The 18,587-nt window shown below is 43.8% G+C and overlaps 1 long non-coding RNA gene across 1 annotated transcript in view; it reads right to left on the bottom strand.

Moving 5' to 3' along the window:
- Positions 1 to 49: 49 nt before the first annotated feature.
- Positions 50 to 18,587, bottom strand: part of LOC134421632 (uncharacterized) — a 117,835-nt gene continuing 99,297 nt past the window's right edge. The window contains exon 2 of the long non-coding RNA XR_010028637.1: positions 50 to 1,042. This is a non-coding gene — a long non-coding RNA (uncharacterized LOC134421632). The remainder of the gene's footprint in view (positions 1,043 to 18,587) is intronic.

Here is an 18,587-nt window from a genome sequence, read left to right as displayed (position 1 = left end):
TAACCTGCACAAATAACGTATAAACCCGATCGTCCTGCAATAAACAATATAACAATTAAAAAGTATTTTTTATTATGCTCTTCACCAAAACTGTAGTTATAGGACAAGGAATAATGGATAAAAATTGAAAGAGGGGAAATTTAGGTCAGATATTAGGAAGAAATTCATTACTGTGAGTGTGGTGAGACGCTGGAACAGGTTGCCCAGTGAAGTCATGGATTCCCCATCCCTGGCAGGGTCCAGGGACACTTTGGAAGATCCTTGAGCAGCCTGGTCTAGCAGATGTCCCTGTCCCTGGCACTATGGCTGGGACTAGATGGTCCTTAAGGTCCCTCCCAACCCCTTCACATTCCATGATCCTGTGATAATATTGCCTACTTGCCTTCAAGTACACTTACTTTAAGTGTTATTTTCATTTTCACCTGGGCACTGTGATGGAAGAATGGAAATGAGCAGTGGACTTTTACTGAAAATAGATTCCCCCTGTGTGGGGTTTTGATCTTGCTTGGCAAACAAAACAAAAACAAAGTGAAAAATTTAGATAAAATCAAAGGTGGGCCTTCTTTCCAAAATGTCTCATAAAAAGTGAAAAGCACATCATATTTCTTCCGAGTAGAAACACCAGGTTCTATTTTAGCATGAAACAAAGTTGTTCTGTTTTATAAAAGCAGAAGATGCTGCTGATTTCACAGCAGTGTGGAACCAACTCAAGCTGCTTTGATAAAGGCAGGTGATGAAAACAGTTTGTCCCTACTGCATGGGGTGTACATTTTTGAACTAAGTACATTTAGTTCTTAGAACATTTTTGAGCTAAGAGTGTTTTCCTTAGATGTAAAATCACACCTTGAACATCAATGCTCTGTTCAAACCAGCAGACATTTCTCTCCATTTTCCATCTTGGTAAACCCCAACCAGTCACAATTTGGTCTCAGAGTCCACAAGCTGATTTGGCACATCATGCATAGATCTCAGATTACAGCTTCAGCAAATTCACAGGCCTGCTCTGGCTGCTGGTTTGTTTCTATCCACACCTTTCCCACACCTGGAAAGAGAACAGACAGGACATTTTTGTTCACTCTGCTGCAACCTGTGTTTAGTGACTTGGATGTGCAGGGTGATGCAGGTATCAGTAGAGTCATTTATAATGGATGTTAAACTTGGAAAGCTAAAGCAGCAAACCATTTCCAGCTCAGCTAAGTGAGGATAACCACAACTCTGATAACCACACAGAAAAGTAAATGGAGTTTGCATATCTTCACTGCTTCGAGGAAGGCATGTTTGTGTTCTCAGCCCTCAGAGCAACTCCACTGTAGCCTCCCACTCATCTGCTCTTGCTGATCTCAGGAGTGGGGCTCTGATTGCTTGCCAGTGTTTAAAAACATCACGAGCTGAGGAGGAATCAGAAACTTACTCTTATCAGTAGAGTTTTATCTTTGTTTTACTCATTTCAAAAGTGCTTATGCTAACATCTAAGAGCAGTGGACAAACACAGCATTTTTCAGTTCTAGAATTACTGCTTTTCATGTTCGGTTCTAAAATGTCTTCTTTTCTCTTTCATACTCTCTCGCTGCCTGCACCTATTTCTGCAGCCATCTCTGTAATTTACTGAACAGCTGAGGTTTGGTTTGTTTTGGTTTGGGCTGGGTTGGTTTGGGTTGGTTTGGGTGGGTTTGGATTGAGTTGGTTTGGATTGGGTTGGATTGGTTTGGTTTGAGTTGGGTTGGGTTGGGTTGGTTTGGTTTGGTTTGGTTTGGGCTGGGTTGGTTTGGTTTGGGTTGGGTTGGTTTGGGTCAGGTTGGTTTGGTTTGGGTTGGGTTGGGTTGGTTTGGGTTGATTTGGGTGGGTTTGGGTTGAGTTGGTTTGGGTTGGGTTGGATTGGTTTGGTTTGGTTTGAGTTGGGTTGGGTTGCTTTGGTTTGGTTTGGTTTGGGCTGGGTTGGTTTGGGTTGGGTTGGGTTGGTTTGGGTCAGGTTGGTTTGGTTTGGGTTGTGTTGGTTTGGGTTGGGTTGGGTTGGTTTGGGTCAGGTTGGTTTGGTTTGGGTTGGGTTGGTTTGGTTTGGGTTGGGTTGGTTTGGGTCGGGTTGGTTTGGGTTGGGTTGGTTTGGGTTGGTTTGGTTTGGTTTGGTTTGGTTCGGTTCAGTTTGGGTTGGTTTGGTTTGTTTTAGTTTGGTTTGTTTTAGTTTGGTTTGGTTTGCTGGCTGAGGGTTTTTGCCACAATCTTTAAAGGTACTTTGCCCTTCTAATTCCTTCTCACAACGTTCCATTCACTGTGACTACACTCACTGCACTTCCTTGTGGCAGGAATCCAGGAAAGCTTAGGAAATACTTCACTGCCTTGTGCAAGCAGGCAGCTCATCTTACCAACCAAACAAGAAGCCCTTTCTTGCCTCCCATAAGGCAAAGAACAAGCTGCAACAGCCATCCATGGCTCTCACACTATTCCAAACACGCCTGCACGCTGATAAAGGCACTATCAAAGGGCTCATCACTGCAGCAGCACTTGTTTTTGCACAGAGACTTCTCTGCACCGCTTCCTTTTTTCCTCGTCAGCATGTGAAAATTCGACTCAGGCTTTAAATACTGCCTTGGCAAAGTTAGGGTTTTGAAATACCATAACTATAATTATTTTCGCTGTTAGCTGAGAATACCACATAAAAATTCAGTTCTGACAAGACCTGAGGATCCTCACGTCTCTGTAACATCCCCAGAGACTTGAGGCTTGTCTCTATTGTAACGAGCTCGTCAGTAGACTGCAGCAATTTTGATGACAAAGTAACATGCAGATGTCACACTTTCATTTCAGTCTCCAGGATCTGCATGTAATTACCCAGACAAGTATCACAAGTAGTTCTTACATCTGCATCATATCTTTGTTCTCTTTTTTTTTTTTTTTTAATTTTTTTTTTCTGGCTCACAACTTCTCATAACCAGGTCACAGCCACAAGCTTTGCTACAAATTTAAATTTCCTAACAGTACCTGTCCATGGAAAGTGTGAGGCATTAAAGAAATATTTTCTACACAGAACTTCACAGAAATGAGACTACAAGGAAGCTTTTCCTTCCAGGTTCTCAGAAGCAGACTGGGACACTTGCTGGATGTTTCCTCTTGTGTAATTTTATGAACATTTGTATCAATCAGAGAAGGGAATTTTGTTTTTCTCATTGATTTGTGTTTATAAGGCAGAATTATTAGGTAGCCCAGAAGAGCTGTTTCTGCACTCTGTGTCCCAGCTGGGTATATATAGGTAGCAGTTAAATGATATATAGGTAGCAGTTAAATGATATATGAGGCATGTTGGGAAAAGATGTGTGTGTTTTGGTTTATTTCCTGCTACTGGTAATAAACATTATGACATGGATACAATTCTTATTTCAAAAGACATTTCTTCCTGATTTCCCAAGCACCAATCCCACTGCAGTCAGTAGGAAAGCTTTCATTGATTTCAATGGGTTTTCAATCAAGCCCTAACACAGCGTGTAAAACGCTTTTCAGATTTATAGCTCTGGTTCTGAAAACCAAATTAAAAAAAAAAAGAAAATAATTCCAACCAGAAAGAAAAATTATCGCTAGGCAGAGCCCTAAATAGCAGTGTGTCAGGAGGAGCATACAACACAGCTCTTTCAATGCTTAATAAGACAGCCCCTTGCTGAGTGCTGGCAGAGAGCAGATAAACCTACAAGGAAGTTTAGGTGCTCGTTATTTTTGAGACATATTTTGACAATTGATGATTTTCTCAGGCACAGGGGACTGAAAGTCCCATGGCAGACTGGCAATTTGTGACATACCTCTTTCAACAGCATCTCCCACTTTGGGCAAGCTGATCAGTGTAAAGTTTTCCTGAAAATGTGCCAGTTATGGGATGGAGAGACCATCCTTGGTGTTTCTTGCCTACATGTAATTTGTGAACACTGGCTACATACGGTCTCTATTTTCATGATGTCTCAGTTGGTCTCTGCCTAAGCAGGGGAAAAAATGGAAAAACACAGTTTATGTGATAAGTCTTTGGGAAGTAAAGGTTGTTAACGTGTTTGACCAGCACTATCAATTTCTGAGCTCGATGCAAAGTGTCAGAGCACAAGCATCAATCACCTGCCTGAAGAGGAATAATCCTTGCCATCTTCCACAGGCAAAAGTTCTATTGTGAACAAAGGAAATTCCAGCTAATCCCCGCCAAGACAGCAGGAGTGTGCTCATGCCAGGTGCCAGCAGAGTGCCTTTGGTGGAGAAGAGAAGCACACAGCCAGGGAACAGCAGGGAACAGCAGGGTAGATGTGAGCTCTGATCAAAGCCGAACACGGGTACTCCAGGGATGTCTGTCCTTTCCCTGTGCTGTCCCGCACAGCTGCTTTGCAGGGCAGAACATAAATACAGAGTCAAATCAGATCATATTCTCCTGAGATGAGCTAAAGGGTCACTCCATGGTCTGCTCCTGGTACCCTGGGTGCAAAAACTCAGCTTGATAATTTGCACTTAGGCTATATGGGATAGTTTTAAATAAGGCTCAAGTACGTCCCTGCTTCTGTCCTTCAGCTGTATTCCTGCTTCTCAGCCTTACAAAGAGGATAGGACTCAGAGCTGTGTGAAAATGTTTAAAATGAAAATGTATATTCAAACCAGCTCTCCTCTCTCTGAGTTCTCTCACCAGCAAGATATTAAGAGCACAATGACTTCAGGAGAGTGTGCACTGAAATTTTTCCAGTTTCCCCACTAGTGGTCCCATTCCCTGCACCATCTGTGCCTTGTGTGAGGGCCCTGAGTACACTAATTTACCCTAATTAACAAGACCAGCCTCTCTTAGATTCCCATAAAACCAGTGTCCTGTTCAAGCTCCGAGCTTAAGGTTCACTCCATACCTGCCCTATGCTGTGTATGCCCTGTCACCTTTCTCTGCCAAGTCCAGACATGTTCCTCCCTCATAAATTATTTAACAGGATTATCTCAAGGTCTCTGTCACCTGAGTTCCTGCATATGAGAAGAGCTCAGTGTTTGGCCCATGGGAGCAGAGGACAGGAGAGCCCTGCCCAGCTGTGTCCCCAGGGCACAGCCACCCTCAGCACCTCTGGATGCTCTGTCACATCAGTCAGGCACATAAAGCAGTGTCCTGAGCCCAGCCCCGAGGGCTGCAGGGTGGGAGGTGTGTGTACCCTGTAAAACAGGAATATATTTTCCTCTTGCACCAAGACAAAGCACAATTCTTTTAGTGCAATTGCACTACAAGCACATTTGTGTTAATCCTTCTAACTACAGGCATGACCAGACTATTCTGTCCCATAAGCCAATATCAAAGGGTCTTATGTTAAATAATAAAATATATTCCCTGCTATTCATTAATGACCTCATTTTGGCTGTTTTCTGGGCCTTTGGTCAGCCAGTCTCATTTATCAACAAGGGCAGCAAGGCTGGTGAGGGGCTGGGAACACAAACCCTGAGAGGAACCCCTGAGGGAGCTGGGGGGGCTCAGCCTGGAGAAAAGGAGACTCAGGGCTGCCCCCATCACTCTCACAGCTCCTGAAAGGTGCCTGTGCTCAGCTGGGGCTGGGCTCTGTCTGCAGCAGCACTGACACAGCCAGAGCACACAGCCTCAAGGGAAATACAGGCTGGATAGCAGGGAAAAGATTTCACAGAAAGGTGATAAAGTTCTGGAATGGCTGCCCAGGGAGGTGGTGCAGTCCCCATCCCTGGGTGTGTTTAACAAAGCCTGGATGTGGCACTGGGGGCCAGGGTTGAGTTGAGCTGTTGGGGCTGGGTTGGACTCGATGATCTTGAAGGTCCCTTCCAACCCAGAAATTCTGTGATTCAGTGAATTCTGTGAATCTGGATGACACTGAGTCAGTGCAAGCAACAGAAAGGACTCTGAAAATGTGCTCAGTGCTGTTTCCCAGCCTGGCATTAGCTCCCCACAGGAATGGGAAGGTCATCCAGCATACGGGTACATCCAGCAACAGGCAGCATTTGGAAATAAACACAAAAGCTTCAGCTTTATTAATGCAAAGGGAAGAAGCAAAACAGCATGTAAATTTTCTGCTGTTTCATCATGTTTTCTCATCTGACTTGCTCCATTATCTCCCAATAATCTTCTGCTGAGCCTCTGCCTCCACTCGGGTGTGCAATCTCTTGTAAGATCTCTAAAAGCGACCCATTTATCAAAAGCAAAAAGCAAACTCTAGACTTCCCAGTGTAGATTTTGTTTATTTTGTCATTAAGCATTTAATTTCTTTCTCAGAATGTATTCAGAGAGTATGTGAGAGTCTGTGAAAACTTTGGTTCCAGTAAAATAAGGTGCATTAGTGCATGCATTAAGTCATTAAGTGACATTTTCAGAGAATCTCACAAAGTTTTTGAGCTTTAATCTTAAACTCTTTTTTTCCTTTCCAGTTTTTTTTTTGCTGAGAATGCAAATATAAGGATGTGTTGGGTAAAAAACCACGAGAACTGTGGTCATTTGAAAAAAAAGAAAAGTATTTTGATATTATCTGATATCAATAGGATTCTCTTAGTAGTCAGGAACCTTTTTTAAAGGGATGTTATCAACATATTTATGTATGAAGTTTAGGAAGTATTTGTGAGTTTTTCATTATGAGAGTGAATAGAGTGAAAACTTTCCTTCCTCCTAGACTTCAGGCAGGTAAGTATAAAAGTAGAAATGTGCCTGTAACTGAGAGCCATCCATGCAACAAAACATTCTGGTCTGATTTCTCCTAAATGAAAATAAAAGCATGGACAGCTCTCACCCTGCAGAGCCAGCTGTAACTGGCCTAGAGGTGGAGCCAGTCATCTGCAGGGCTCAACACTGAGCAGCAGACGTTTTCTGAGCAATAACACAGGAAAACAGAAATAGTAATAATGTAAGTCAGGGATTTGCTTCAGTAATGGCTCTGTGGGTGTGATACATCCTCACCAATAGTGAGCAGCAGATTACTGGAAGGTTTAGGATATAGCTGTGATAGCCACAATGGAATTTCTCAGGGGAAAATGTGGGAAGGGAGCCTGGGGGAAAAAAGAATCTCTGCACAAATGAAAACCACACATAAAGAAGAAGAGAACAAGCAGCACCTTCCTCACAGAGCAATGTTTTGCTGCCCTGCCATGCAGAGCCCTGCTGCTGATTACTGTCTTGCACAATCTTTAGGTGCCAAGCAGCAATTCTCTTGCTATTTCAAGAACAGGCCTTTCTAGGACTGTTTAATCAGATAGTAGGGAAGCTTTCTTCATTACATCTTTCACTGGCTTTCACATCTAAGGCACTCTGGAAAATAATTTGCACAGCACTTATCTGGGCTGGCATAAGCTACCATTGTTCAGCAACAAAAGAGTGGGTGCCCAGTCTTTGTTTTTTATCAGATACTGGGTATTGACTTCCTCATTATTTGTATTTTCTCAGGAAATGGAAAAAGAGCATCCATAGTTCCTCCTGCTGGAAGATAATGCATGAATTCATCATGCCTTCAGTTTTAAACCTGACTGGTTTATTTCCAGGGCTGTAAGAGAGGAGATACTGGTCCATTAAAACTTTTTTCCATGTAAGTTGTTACGGTGGGGAAGGCTTTAAAGATAATTTTTTTTTTTTAAAGCAGTTTTTTTGTCTGCTTTCAATTTAATACTCTCAAAGGAAGGTTCACCCATGTATTCTGTGGTACCTGCTGCTGCTTCCCACTTTCCATTCTGCATTGTCCAGATTTGACGCCTGCTCTGGTTCAATCCAAAATCTCTGCTGGCCAAACTAATGTCCCCTCTGTAAAACACTTCAGGGTGAAAGGAATTACACAAATGCAAGAGGTTTTAGAGACAAGGTTAAACACAGAAATAAAAAATGCAAGGGGTTTTCATGTGTTGTTATTCAAGGATCAAAGGCACACAAATGCCAGCCTCCAGCCCTCATGATTACTGCTCTTCCTAGCACAGCAAGTGGCCTTATCTTAATCAAACTTCTCTATCAGCGCTTCAGCCTCATCCTCTTCAGTCTGCCCAGAGCTCTGGCATCATCCACCACCCACAATCTTGTCTTGTCTGGCTTCCTTGCTCAGTACTCTCTAATTTTCTTCCTACTTCTTCAGTTATTTCTTCCCTTCAGCCTCTCCTCCGCCGCCCATGTCGCGTTTGTGTCCCTGCCTCAACTTTCTCTCCTCCCTTCCTTCCTGGCAGCAGTACAACCTCAGCACATCAAAAACCTCAAAGACATCTTTAGCTCTCCCTCTGGACTCACAGCCTTATCTCCATCCCTCCTCTTCCTCGGGCACAGTCCCATCACCCCAGCTGGCTGCTGCCCTGGCCTGGCCCTTCTTGGGAAGTGCTTTGGGAGACATTTTGGCATCCACCCTCTCTTCATCCCCCAAAGGTGCAGGTTCTTTCCTCTCTTACAGTGCCCTATTTTTTTTTTTTTTTCACTTCCCCTAAAAGACATGGTTATGTTCCCCCCTTATCCATCAAACCTAAACCATCTCAGACCCCTCTTGGGTTTCTGGACCCTCTTCTCCATTGCATCACACAGAAGCTTCACTTTCAAGGTTCTTTATGATGCAGTTCTTGTCTTTCATTAAGTGTCAGGAAACCAACTCCGTCCTCTAATCCATTCAGGATAAAAGCCCTTATCTCCCACTTGTTAAAACACTCACTTAGGCACCTTTGTGCTTTTTCCCAGGCAGCCCTAAGTATCTGTGAAACTATCCTCATTATCCTCCTAATTCTCCCGTGGCATTACGTCAATAACATCCCTAAGTGTTGGGCTGTGGGTTTGCTGCAGCCCTCTGACTCAGAGCGGCTCATGTGTCCTCCTGCCTCCCTCCCTGTCTGTATCCATTCATTAATTGTCTGATAGCGAGGTCTGGGAAGGACAGTCATCTCCTTTCTCTTCCACTGTGAGGCCCTGATCCCTGACCAGCAGCTGGATTACAGCAGTAACGGAATTAATCAATTCACAGCCTTTTCCCATCAAAATTATGCTTCAATTTATTTTTATTTTTTATTTCTAGCAGCAGATTTGTCCCAAATTCACCACAGACTGGAGAAATTTAGATGCAAATTACACATATAACACTACGTAACAACAGAAAGCAATGAACTAGCAAGATCATAGATGAGCATTATTGAAGACTAATTCTGACTTCATGCCAGAATGAAAGAAAAAAATAAATGTGGAGTTCCTGGCAGCATATCAGCAGAAAAGATAAGAAAAGGCAGAAGCATTCCTAGGAGGTTTTTTCTTTGTGCCATGCTTTAAATTCACACCTTTTCTTCTATCAACTATTTGTAGAACTGGTAGAACTTATCAGGAAATAAGAATACAATGAGAGGGCTTTTAAAGGAATCTGGGACTAAAGCACCTTTTAATTGCCATCTTCTGATGTTACAAATAAATATCTACTCCAATCCTGTTTTTTTGGTTTTTTATGGTAACAAATAGCATTAACAGATTCTGCCTCAGGTCAATCAGTTTCTCTGCTCTTGCCACGCCCTCTTGCAAACTGCTCCTTTTCTGCTTCAAGCCTGATTCACCAGGACAGATTTTATCCCTAAATCAAAGACCTATCCACTTGGCTTCATCCATGTCTCCTAGAAGTGAAAGCAGAATTCAAAGAAAATACTCTTTTATATTCATGTGGTCAGAACCGTTCTGTTTTGCTGTTAGACAACAATTTCTAAGCCATAAATCTTTACCAGGAGAACTTTTGCTGGCAGAATTATAGTGGCAGCAGAGCCAGCATAGCATTCCTAATTCCAAACACCACCAGTTTGACATATGCTTAAGTCTAGAACAGAGGGGCTAAGCTTTTAAATAGCTTAATTCATTGCTGCAATTTCTTTAATAAATATCAGCTGAAAATGTCATGCAGGATCAAAACCATCGTGGAGGTGCTGCAAAGCAACACAGTGAATGGAAAGCAATGCAGAGGGAAATAGAATCAAAATCAGCTTTGTTTACAGTAAATAAAAGGGAGGGGGAAAAACAATATCACTTCTTTTTATCTGTGTTCATTAGTGTGGCTTAAGGCATGTGGAAATTTCACTGCAAAACTCACTGCTGCAGTGCATAATTAATGACAGTAGAAAAGGGGCTACTCCACTGTTACAGAAAAAGTCTCAGCTGAACCTAAGCACCTTTCATGGACTTTTCCTTCATGCATTCTCTGATGAGGTACAATGAGAATTAACACATTATAGGTGGACATTTATCTACTACTTTATGGAAGAAGTTAACGTCTATGTGAAAAAAATAAAACAAAGAAAATAAAACCCACAAAACCTAAATAAATAAATCACTGTAGAGGAACTAACAGAATCAGACAAAGCAAATTAAATGCTTAGAAATCTTAAATAACTAGCTTAAATAAAAGAGGTTGCAAATAGCCTGTCATATGTGTTATTTTCAAAGACAGAAATTACTTTAAGTTCTCTTTAAATGTTTCTTCTGTAAGTGAAACAGGTAAAGAAAAGCCCATATGACAAAAATAAGGGGAATTAGGTCAGCTTCTGAACTCATCCATCAGTGGAATGCAGCACATCTCCAGCTCATACAATTCCAAAATCATTTAGAGTGATTGTTTTCAAGTCAATCTTCTATCACCCACCTTTCTTTTTGCCAGAGGCCAGAAATAGCACCTCATAATTTATCTTCTGTGTCAAGCTTTGCAGCAGCTACCCCCTTCTGAGCCACTGAACTCAGTTTGCTGCATCTGCTTTCAATATACACACTGGAACCACATTTTCTCTCTTGCATTCACCTGTCAAATGTGGTTTAGGAGAACAGGCTTCAGATCCTGCTAAGAAATGCTACATCCACAAGCCTCAGAGCTCAGAATTCAGTGTTTGTGAACTCTTGAAAAGCTTAGGAACTTCAACTCATTGCAATGAACTAAAGCTGCTAACTTGTGGGCTGGATGCCAGAGACAAATTGGCTGGTGATTTTTAAATTTATAAAACTGGAAGCTGCCTTGGACTCAGTCAAAATTTCCACCTAAATAAATGCTGAAAGCTCCTGTATTCTTTTCCCAAACACTTTGCATTGTGAGCAGTCTGGGACACTCACCCCAGATAAGTCAGGAGCTCCTGGAGCTTTTCTTGGTTCACAGGTCGGGCTGTGGAGCCCCTCCACGTGCTGGCTCTGTGGAGATCAGGCTCAGCCATGACAAGCCCTTTCCCTCTCCACCTTGCCCTTGGTGCTCTGCTTTGACCAGAAGTAAAACTTGGCTGCACAGATAAAAGCAAAGGCACTTTGGGCAGCTCTGGGCAGTCAGGAGAGGGATGTGCCACAGCTTGTGTTTGCCATTCAGCACATCCTTCCTTCCAGGAAAGCTGGTTACAAGGTCCCAGTGTGCCCAGGCTGCTGTGCACAAGCTCTTCCTTCTCTGCAACTTGCCAGAAAGCCTCCCTGGCTCTCCACATTGCCCTGATGGAATTCAGCCTGATCCAGCAGGAACAGCACTGGTGGAAGGGACCACAACACTCAGGCCATTTATCATCTGCTGCAGGAGTCTGGTGGAAACACATGCCCAGTCCCAGGGCCCTGCTGTACCAAGCACCAGAGAAGACAGCAATCTGGCAGCTCTGCTCTGCACAAACCTCTGCTCTGCACAATTTACTGAGCAGATGTTGGGCAGAATGGAAAGAACAATCCAGACCACAGGAGGAGTCTCCTGAAGCTGAACCTCGCCGTGCCAGTTTATTTGTGTGATTCCACGCCCTCACTGCTCTGAAAACAGAGATTCACAATTCCTCTATGAGTGTGCACAGCAAGACTCAAGTAAATGGCAGATAGCATGTGGCAGTTCAAGTCCCTTTGTGTTGGTGTCTGCTTCTTCATCTTTAAAAAGCAGAAGCAGCAGCCATTCTGAGCTGGAATGCAACCAGCTTTGTGTTGAAAAGGAAGAATTCCCTTTAAGAGGTCAATATTCAACCTCAGCTTTGTTCACTGAATAGCAAGAATTATGTTTGAAAGGTATGTCCCTTTGAGCAGCTCCTGAATAGGAAAAAACTATAGGAGACTGCACATTTTTACAGAGAGAGGATGTGCTCTTCCCCATTTACTGATCCAATGCTCAAAGAGCTCAGAAAACACCTCCTGCAGGTGCCAGGCTTTGAGAACAAAACAAAACAAAAAGAGAAAAATGGATATTCTGGTAACTATGGAGAGCCAAAAAAAAAACCCCCAACGTTTTTCTAGGTCACTAGAAAAAGCAGGCAGAACACAGAAAGTGTTTTCTATTGCCACTCCACTCTCCCCTGTGCTCCCCACAAACATAAATAGTTCTGTGATTCATTGCAAAGCTGTTCTTCCCTTGCTGAATTTGAAAGAGACTGTAATTGCTTTTTCCATACACCAGTAATGATGACAGGGACCAAGATGCCTTTTTGACATGAAATGGTATGTCATTCATTAAAATTACTAATGCCTGAGTGGGAAGTTTTCAGCAGAAGTGTCATCTTCTCAGAACATGCATTGAAAGGAAATCAGACAAACAGAAGTTTTCTCCTCTTACTTTTGCACAACACATCAGCCTAGTTTGCAGCTTAACAAAACCTTGTCTGCATGTTCTCATAGGAGCTGTGGGTTTGTTAAAACACCAGCCCAAAGCTGATGTTAAAAAATTAATTCTCTGTTATTCAAAGTGTGACCAAATCTGTTCCTAGTGAAATTTTCATCTTTTATAGTTCTTTGATGTGGTGGAATTCACAGGGGGCCCAGGATCAGAGAGGAGATGGGAATCTTGACTCCATGTTTCAGAAGGCTGATTTATTATTTTATGATATGTATTATATTAAAACTACACTAAAAGAATAGAAGAAAGGATTCCATCAGAATGCTTGAAAGGAAAGGAATGGAATGATAACAAAAGCTCGTGACTCTCAGATAGTCCAAGCCAGCTGACTGTGGTTGTCCATTAATTAGAAACAACCACATAAGACCAATCACAGATGCACCTGTTGCATTCCACAGCAGCAGATAATTTTTGTTTTTCTTTTCCTCTGAGGCTTCTCAGCTTCTCAGAAGAAAAAAAATCCTAGCAAAAGGATTTTTCATAAAACATGCCTGCGATACTTTGCATTCTAAGTTTGTGGGTTTAGACAACTTTTGAATTAACATACACCATTTGTTACAGCACTTCCATCAGCAAATGGAAAGCTGTATTAGATTTAAGGGATTTGTTTCAATAGGAAGGAGATGTGGCCAGTGAAGGGAGCATCACCACCCAGTGAAGCAGCCTGGCTTCCCATGCAGGTGTCCTTCCCAGCTTCAAAACCTCACAGAAGTTCTCTCCAGGGATCACCTCCCCACCACTGCCTGGCGCCCAGTGTCACCAGCAGACCTGCCAGACCTCAGTGGGTTCATCCCAGGAGAACTTGTATCTCGTGGAAACCCAGCACTCTCGTGTGACAAAGATAACAGTGTGCCCTTGGTCAGCAGCAATTTGTTCTCTGTCTGTCAGCTCATTCCCTGCAAGGACCCAGTGCCCACCAGGCAGGGCTGGGAGATAAAGGTGAATTGAAACATGCCCTTTCAGCTGGGAGCAGAGGCAGAGTGACATCCCTTTGCCTGTGATGCACCTCGCTGTACAGCGAACGCAACACATCAATTGCTGATGCTATCAAAGGAAATAGCACTGCCAGCCACATGGGAAATATGTCAGCAAAACAAATGGATTCAAATAAACAGCAGCAGAAGGCACATAGCAATATTGATTCATGGCTTTTTATCCTCTGTCCTTTTGAAATGGTCCCTTTCCAGCACTCAGGCTGCTGTGATAAATACCTTCTCCCCCTCCTGCATGCTTGACTACTGAGAATACATTTTGTGCCTTTTTTTTTTTTTTTTTTTTTTGAGCAGAGAGGAAAAAAATAAAAGGATGAAAAAAGATAAAGACACCTACACTTTGTAGTGATTCTGGTTTTGAGCCATTAGCTTGCCCTGCAGTATCAAGCATAGCTTTGAACCTCTCCCCAATACAACAATGGCTGATTTGTATCAAGGAGCTGCTCAGTAAAGGCAAGGCATTTGAGAAAAACACTGAATTGTGTGTCATTAAAAAAAAGGTTAGCAGTAGAAATACATCAAAGGAAGCAAGATCAAAATTACTGTAAAGTGAGCAATTGAAGCAACTGGAAAAGTCCTTCCCATTCAGACAGGTCACCTATTCAAGTCCAGCCTGAATCAAAAGTGAAAATGAGTCTTCTGTAGCTTTGGAGAAATGAGATGAGGGGTCTCTCTACTGGGTTTACATTTGAAAGACAGCCCCATTGCAAAATCAGCTGCTGTCAGTTTTAGCAAAGGACAGGGCAGGCTTGTAGGTTTGGGTAATTCCAATTATTTAAAACAAAAATATTATGCCATTTTTTGAATAAACACCACCACCAGAAGAACTTTTTTTCTCCACCTCACCATAAAAACACAGGAAACAAAAAAAGTGCAAATGGCGTTTGTTAGCTCCTGGTTTATGAATGAATAGGAGTAAAGCCAAAGCTCAGGCAATGTCTGAGAGCTGTGAGCTTCCAAAAAACCCCATGGTGAGGGTCTCAGCTGCACAGGATTGTCAGCCACCAGCAGAAGTGACATCTCCTGCTCTCCTGTGCCAGCTCCAGGGACAGACAACTTGCTTTGGGGCTCGCAGACAAACAGGATTACAGGAGAGTCATCAATGCCAAAATAAAATGAAACAATTGAGGAATACCAAGAAAGCTTTAACCCCTGTCCTTCAGCACACCTAATGCCCTGGTGCCTCGAGCAGAGCAGTGCTGCCAGTTCAAGTCTTGCCTGTCCCCCACACAAGATAATTTGTCTTTGAAGTGGAGGCAGCAGAGAGACATTGCTGACCCAATCCCCGTGCCCTGAGTGCGCTGCTCAAAGGCTGCATGGGTACAGGAGGAGAAAAAACCCTTGTAAACCCAAGGAACAGCTCAGGTTACCCTGGCTGGCACTGATCCTGTGACAGGACAGTCCTTCCTGCTCGTTCTAATGGCACACCTCACTAAAACCCCCTCCTTGAGCTCGGGGGCCCATGGCCCAAAGCACAGCTCTTGGGCAGGAATGTGGGGGTTTTAGTGACTTGTTCTGCTAAATGATTTGCAAGTGCCTATTCCCCTCCTCCAACCCTAGGCTGTCCTTTTTTACTGCTATAAAAATGTTAGCATGACTGCCTCTGATGAATTTCAGAAGTTTCAACACATAATTTAAAAGCAGAAGTCATTAGCAAGTATCTATTTGATCACTGACAGCTGAAGCAGTGAGAAGAGCTATCATTTAATAACAGTTAAGGTTAAATATATTCCTGTACTTTATCATCATTCACTTTCCCTAAATGCATGACTTCAGGTAGTAAACTCTGAACAGAAAGACAGTGTGAATTACATTGTGTGGCAGCCAGGCTTTAACCTCAGACCAATCCAAAACAGGAGTCTGACAAACAATTCCAGGGGATCATCATATGACATTAAAGTCCTCCTAATATCATCCTTTCATGTATGTGATATATTGGAGGCAGCTCTTGGGTAGTTCTTAATGGCCCAGCTGCCAGCACAGTGATGTATGCACTGTGTATTGAGGAAATGAAACAGGAATTATGCACAATGCATCATCTCTCCTGCTGCTGTCATTGGGCAGGAAGACTGCAGCATCCTGTTGCTTCAAGATAAAAAAGGATCCTTAGTGCTTCATTGATATGGAATAGAACATTTCAGTTGGAAGGGACCTGCAATGATCATCTGCTCCAAATCTGTGCAGGTGCAGCAGACCCAGCAAATGAGGAGACACCAACCTAGAGAGACCAGATCCATTCAGAAAGCCACACTTCATGTTGTGAAATGCCAGCCTGTGCCTTTCCCAGCTGTGCTCCCAGAAGATTCCCTTTACCAAACTCACCCCCCAAAACAAGCACATTTCCTCCCTGTTCCCAGCTCTGCTCCATTCCCTGTTCCAAGGATGAAGCTGGGAGAGTAAGGAGGTGGCCACTGCCCCCTGATTCAGAGCCTTGCACACCCTGGAGTGGTTGGAGCAGCTTTTGGATGCTCCAACATCCAGCATTACCCTTCCAGTAAGAGAACTGAAGTCCCTCATACCAGTGTGAGTGTGGAGCATTAAATACCAATCTATAACCCAACATAACTTCTGCAGGAGACTGCCAGTGCACAATAACAAAGCAAAAATAACAGCTATGTCTGTCACCTCTGCAGCAGCAGGCAGCTTTTCAGTCCCGCTTTCCTGGGCACTCATTTATAGCAGCACAGAGCAGGTGGGAATCATTGCTGCTCTGTCTGGTGGCATTTTACACTCACTCTGACCAGACAAGATCACTATAAGGAGAGGCAAACACATAGCACAGTCTCCTGAAGACAAACATTTGGCAGCACCTAGTTTCCATCCTCACCATCACACACTGGAACATAAAATTAGGCTGTCTGGGCAAATGTAATTGTGAGATGCTCTGGTGGGCTGACAGGGGATGGTTTAGGTACTGACAAGCACATCCATGGCACATCCAAGAGCAGGTGATAATCCCAGCTCCAGCCTGCACAGCCCTTGCCAGGTCAGCTCACCTCTTGCAGATTTTTCCCTCCCTGGGGAGCAGGTGAGGCAAACTGACTCTTCCCAACAGATTTGCATCTGTCATTTAGAGTCTGTGTTTTCTTATTACAGAGCTGACAAAGTGACAGCAATAATTAATCTTACTGTGTATGGAGTTCATTGATATCAAGAAGAATTAAACTATTGTAATCAGGTTAGCCTGTTGCAGATGTGTGAAGTGCTAGACTTTATCAAATTCTGCAGGCACACAATTTGATTCTGCATAACAAGGGAGGACAATACTGACAGGATAGCAGAGAGCCAGCAATATGATGCAGGATTTCATGAATGCATTTTTTAGCTCTTAAAAAGTGCCACAGACTTGTCAGCTGTGCTAAGGATGCCATGATATGTTAATGCATGTCATATCCAAATTGTCAAAGGATGATGGCTCCGTGGGGATGTGCTCTGTGTCCAGATCCACATGTGCCTGCACAGGCTTCTTGAGAGACACCTGAATCCAGCAGCTCCTGGAGCCAAATAAAGGCAGTAAAAGTGCACATCCATGAAGGTGTGAAAAGATGCTGCCAAGGGGGTGTTGAAATAGAAGCAAAGCTCAACAAGGGCAATTATCTCTGTCAAAGGCTTTTGGTGATCGATGTCAGCTGCTCTCACAGTTGGAGCTGGGAGAACCACAACATGAATATTTGATTAAATTAGGCCAGCCTGAAGTCTCTGGCAGAGCATGTGATGCCAGGGATGCTCTATGAGATGGCAGAGTCTCTCCTTCACGATGGATTACATCTTTGTCTTGCCTCACCACCTCCTTCTTCAGCTGAAATGCTTTTAGCATCCTAACAACAGGCACAGCTGGGCAGTGCCAGGGGCATCTGGCACCCAGTGCCAGCTCAGCTCCCTTTCCAGCATGACCCCACAAACCTGAGGTGCAATTGCTGTGCATGGGCTGAGGGCACAGCCAGCTGAGCTGATCCAGCAATTGGCTGCCTGCAAATCCAGGCTGCCCTGCTCCTCCTTCCACCTCTCCTCCCCAGTTTAGAGCTATATATTCTGCCCCTTTTTCTTGGGGCTGGCCCTTAGATTGACCCCCAATCTCCCTCCAGCTGATTCCATGCTCTAAGCAGGCAGATATCAAATCTGGGGGGCAAAACCAAGAGAAGGTTTCAATGGCACAGCCAGCACAAAAACAAGGGATGAGAACATGAGTGGCCAGAAGGGGCCAAGAGGCACAACAACTCTGGTGACACTCTGGAATCAGCTCAGCTCTCCCAACAGCCAGAGAAGCTGCTGTGTTCAGGAGGATCAAGTGCTATCAGACCTTTATTTGATGCACCTCAGGCAGCTGAACAGCCTGGAGATTGCCTCCCCAGAATTTACTAACCCCTTGGCTTTTATTCCCTTCTCACTCATGATGCTCTGTTCTAAGCTGGATGATAAATGTCCTGCACTCCATCCTGCTCTTCCTTGCCTTCAGAGAACTGAGCTGCTCTGCACTCCCTGAGGCACTGTGAGCTGTTAACAAATCAAGCTGAATGTTTGCTTGCAAAGCCTAACCTGGAGGGAACGGCTCATTTTCATTAGCAGCCTGGTCTATTGTTCAGCACAGATCCTAAACCTGAAAAGGTTGTAACTCAACCTGCCCACTCTGATTCCTATTTGAGACACTTTTCTCCAGAACAGCCAGCATTTTCTGGCACTTCCCCCCAGAACAGGAACCTCTTGGTACTTCAAGCACCTCTCCCTGGCCCAAAAATGCCTCCTCAAAGAGGGACATGTCCACCTATGCTGCTGACCCCCTGCTCCCCCAGCACGGAAATAGAGCTTTTTGAGGCAAGGAAAGCAAGCAGGAGTGGGTCAGACAGGGAACTGGATGTTTCCTCCCTAAGGAAGAACTGCTAGGGCTGCAAGAGACCTTCCAGCTTGCTAATGCTCACTCCTGCCATCACATGCAGCTCTTCTGTGAAAAATGGCACATAAATTGATCAAACTCTCTCCTTAAACTAATTAAGTCTGTCGCAAGGCCACATTCCCCCAATGCCTAAAAGCTCTGTCAGTTCCCAGGCTCTGATCCTTTATACTC

This window comes from Melospiza melodia, chromosome 9 (assembly GCF_035770615.1).
Source record: "Melospiza melodia melodia isolate bMelMel2 chromosome 9, bMelMel2.pri, whole genome shotgun sequence".
Classification (NCBI taxonomy): domain Eukaryota; kingdom Metazoa; phylum Chordata; class Aves; order Passeriformes; family Passerellidae; genus Melospiza; species Melospiza melodia.
Note: the sequence above shows the minus strand (reverse complement) of the source record. Positions and strands in the feature narration are given on the sequence as shown.